Source organism: Triplophysa dalaica, chromosome 17 (genome assembly GCF_015846415.1).
Source record: "Triplophysa dalaica isolate WHDGS20190420 chromosome 17, ASM1584641v1, whole genome shotgun sequence".
Classification (NCBI taxonomy): Eukaryota; Metazoa; Chordata; class Actinopteri; order Cypriniformes; family Nemacheilidae; genus Triplophysa; species Triplophysa dalaica.
In genome coordinates, this window is record NC_079558.1 from 8,717,079 (window position 1) to 8,722,099 (window position 5,021).

The window sequence follows — 5,021 nt, forward strand, 5'->3', positions numbered from 1 at the left end:
AAGGAGAACAGCTTTAGATCAGTGGAATAGATGTGGTATTGTGGGATTGAAAGACCGCTTATGCCCAATGCAACAGAGAGTAATGGTATGGGGAAAGCTATCATGAACCTGATGGGCGGATGGTCTGTTTCCACTCGTGTTCCTGCCTCTCTTAAAGTGAACTGATCTAACTCTGTCTGTTTGGTTTCTCCCCTGCATTTGTCATGGTGATGATGGTCTGACAGACCAACTTGGCCGCCCTGAGATGAGACTGCAGCAGCCTATTTTCTGCCTCCATTTCTCCCTGCTCCCTTAAGACAACAGGAAGGAAATGAAATATAGAGGGTGCTTCCTTTTCTCCTGTATATTTTATACCATTTATTTTAACTGTCCTCCCATCCTCCTCTCCCTCTGTTTTCCCCAACATTGTTCTCTCTCATATATGTGTACAAACATACTTTGTAAGAGGAGACTCTGAACGGATTGAATTATTCCCTTTGTAAAATCCAAAGGTTTTTTCTTCTACAAAGGTTAGAGAAAAATTCACTCCAAAACATCTCCCAGGAGCACTAAAACATTCAATAAAGGAATAATTTTTCTCCAGCAGTCACACTTTGTCCCAGAGGACTTTATGGGTAGCTGTGAGAGCAAACCACCGTAAGACAGCAAATTAGTTAACTAATAAAATAACAAATTCATTGATGGCTGACGTATGGTTGAATGCGACAGATTCGGATGAATCACTTTTTGTTTGTCTGGTGTACAAAATTCTATTTTAAATCCAGTTTTCCATCATATATTAAACTTTTGAATTTCTAAGCTTTTTGAAGTTCGAGTCAAAAAAGCTACAGCTTTAGCTCAGTGCATTGTGTTAACAACGCTAGGTTGTCGGTTCGATCCCAGGGGATTGAAAATACCTATGCATAAATGTATTGGATAACGCAATGTAAGTCGCTTACGATAAAAGCGTCTGCCAAATGCATAAATGTAATAATGAAGCAGCTTTAGCTCTATCAAAGTTTTGTTAAATTATTACATTTTGTTAAATTGTGTAAATTGTGTTTACACAATTACAGTTTAAATAGGTGTGCGTTTATGGGTCTTTTTTGCACATAATCACATTCTCCCCCAACTAATGAGTTGTGGGTGGTGTAAGTATTCAATCTCTATATCATCTTCCTCTCTAAAGGTTCTTCGTCGTATCTTCACCATTACTCCACTCATTGTCCAGCATCTTGCTGGTAACAAGATAAAGCCCCTTAACAGACGTCCAGAAAAAATGTCTCTCTGATGTCACTCGCATAACTTGCTGGAAGTTTCCTTATAATAAGAGAAGATAATGAATAAAACATGTTCAATACCCAGTCAGGGCTGTTATATTATTAAAGCGGATTCCTACATCAAAGCACATAGTGGCTTAAAGCAATGTGTGCATTGACAATGAGCCTGAACGCAATGGAACTGGTCAGACAAATTCACCAACTTGCATCTATTTGTTAAACAGTATAATGTGTGAAAAACATCTTATTTGAAAAATCCTTGGGAAGAATAGTGAAGAGTAAATATGGGTTCGATTCCCAGGAAACGTATACTTAAATTATATCTTGAATACGCTTTTTACCTTTTAAATCTGAATCAAATTTGTTTATGGTTGGCTTGCACGCACACATGATAAACATGCATGTCCACGTGACACGCTACTGAACTCTTACGGGGCATGTTTGATAGATTCGTGTCCAACGGGAGAAATCCATACTGCTTTCATTTGTTAAATCAGACGTGGCCCTTAAAGAGATAAACAGTGAAAGCCCATTGAATAAGGATTTGATCTGTGCGCTTATGAAGGTAAATGTTGAGAGCAGAACTGCATGTGAAATATTGGTTGTATGTACAACACAATGCCCTTATTGCCCCTGGCTACTTTTTAATTGGATCTCCCCAGACATGTAAACATCGAGAAAGCAACAATGAACAACAGATAGAGGAAAATAAAGAGTTGGGAAGGTTGCTTTGTCAGTGCATCAATTAGTTGGTTGAAGTGCCTGGGAGTCTTGTTTGTAAGGGTGGTCCGCAGAGACTCAAGGAGGTATGTCTGCTGGAGATCAAGACATTTTTTGATTCGCTTATTCAATTATTAATATTTTATTCACATGCACCTGTATATTAAGGGAAAGGAAATCGTTGAATGAAAAATATTATACAAATTCTGGCATTTTATGGTGTGTTTCACGGACTGAGACAGGAATAGGTTAGAGGGGAGGATGCGCAGGGTTTCATTTCTGTCAGGTAAATTGGTAGCAACATTGAAAACCCTATTATAATATCACAACTGGCCAGACATGGAGCTCTGACCAACCCCGTCCTTATATGAATGAACTATGCTGTATAAGACAGGCGTGAATATTTATCAGATACCTGAGGAAAATGTCTGGCCTTTGAAAAATTGCCCGGAAACTGGCCTTTACTCAACAGTTAATTAATATTTATCAGTTGGAAAAGTGTGCGGGTCCTCTGGAACTCCTTTTTGCTGACTTAAGACTTTAAAGGCCAAATAACATTAGTGTAAGAACAACATGAGGTTGAAGGAATGGACTGCTGGATGTCACATCTCTGTTCTTCTTTATCATTTGAATTCAGTTTTTAGACTTTTCAGAAATATGCACAATAGATTTTGTTGGAATGAGTGTTAATATCAAAGTGTGTGTCTACATAGGGTGTCAAAATGTGCTGGTAGTGTTAACCCTTAAAAAACATGAATGTGAACATTGATAATGTTAATTCTGTGGTAATATTGTAAATCATTTAGCACACTTTAAAATTTTGTTAAATCGACAATGTTACAAACTCTGCTCCACCTGCGCGTTAATAATTGTTTAAAAAATGGGAAAACAAAGAAATAATAATTTAACTGACTTAACTTTTTTTTTTAAATATTAAAATATTTAATTTTCAAAATGTCACTTTACACTAAGTGCAAATAACATGGCCGATGCTATTAGCATTTACTTCACCCAGCAGTATCTGCCAGCAGTGACTCCAGTCGAATACATATTTTGCAGAACTCGCTCTTCTACCCTTTCCCATCACATTATTTTCAATAAATAAAGAAAAAAACACATATATAACATTGTTTAACAAATTTTTAATAATAATGTTTATGTTAAAGTTGAAGTTAAGGTGTAAGGCTTTATTATCCCAATAACAACCTGTCTACACCAGATGCAGGTGACATGACACGACAAACCCATTAAGACCATTTGTCGCATCGCACCGCATCCATTGTGAACAAAATGTTGAATTATAATGGATTCTATTGTCTTCTGTTGCGTCGCATCGTAGACAGGGTGTAAGCTGGCATCCATATACTATTGGCTGTTTATTAGTACTTATAACATGACCATATTCTACTTTCCTTATCCTACATAATACCTAAACCTAACACCTTAACTATTAATATGCACAAATTAGTAGTTTACTGAGGCAAAAGTCCTAGTTAATGGTTTATTATTAAGGAGTATTGGACATTACAATAAAGTGTAACCTTTTTAATAAATATAATCATTCAACTGATAATATTACATAATGTTAATTGCAGCAAATAACACTTTAAGCAGAAAGAAAATATAGCTATTTTTATTTAGTGTAAACAGCATATTGCAAAAAATAGTGCTATTTTTACCAAAGTACGTTTTTGACTTTACAATTTTAAATCCAAGTTAAAACTAACCTTTTCTCCAAGGCTTTTGACTCTCCTAAGAGTATAAGGATCTGTCACCTATCAGTGTTTGTTTAAAATGTTTCTCTTTGTGTGTTTTGCGGTCAGAACTGTTTTATTATTTATTTGTGTCTTTTTTGCAAGTTTTGTACAGCATAGTGGTCAACTACTGTTAAAATCAGAATTAAGCAGCATATTTACGATTAATCATATACCTGACATGAACTGTACCATAACTTTGGTTTGGTAAAATGAAATTATGCTAAAATCACCTTTGTCGAGGGTCCATATTAAGCGTTGCATTCCTCCTCCCCATTCGTTGTAATGGCGTTGGTTCATCTTAGTAATATCTATTATCTTTTTTTTCCTTGTGTAAATAGAATTTATTGTCATTTATATTTAGTGTAAATAGAATGTATTGCTTTATAATATACACTTTTCCCTTAAAGGAGGTATGAATTAAAATCACAATTTTAACCCAACCTTTTGTTATATAAGAGGGAATTCCACCTCAAAAGTTGCACATCACCTGTAGTTTGCATCACCAGCTCTTGAGTTAAATAAAAATAACCCTGTAACGTTAAATACTTAATGCACCTGCAGCATACACTGTCAATGTCGATTGAAAACAAACAAGCATGATGGGGTGGGCTGCCGGGTTGACCGTTCACTCCCTTCTAAACATTGGGGCATGTCACTAACCCCCTGCCCCCATGACTTTCAGAGCATGCTTAAACTGGAGGAAACAACATTTGTTACGCAACTACAGCAGATAGTACAGTAAACAGCACTCCTGGAACAGTTTCTCCGTGAACTTTGTTTCCCCTGTGCCACTGTGCCATTTCACAGCCTTCATTTCCTGTCATCACCTGAGATGAAGACAGCGAGAGTGCAGTTGCGCGCCGCAGTGGGATCTAAACAAGCGTGACATTGAAGGCCCACCTTAAAATCTTCCCTCGAATTGAGCGTTCAGCTGTCCTCAATCATGTCCCTGTTCATTACTCTCACCTCGCTTCTTCCGGCCCAATCTCGTGAAGAGGCGCTTTACCTATTGTGCCCGGTATCAATATTCTAATGGGCGGCAGGGGGATTATGCATGTGGATTAAACACAGGCCAGATTATCCAGGTGAGTCGCATCTAAGTAAACGTGTATCACTTTAGAGAATAACATAGAGAGGACAAACAGTGTGCAACCACAGGCCAAAATGACAATAGACGTTTGTTTCAATGCAGCTTTCTTAAGTTTTAGTATAGAAGTACTAGTCACAATAAGAGCAGAATCGTTGTGGGCTCAAACACAAACGGAGTGAATTTCAAGTATAAAAC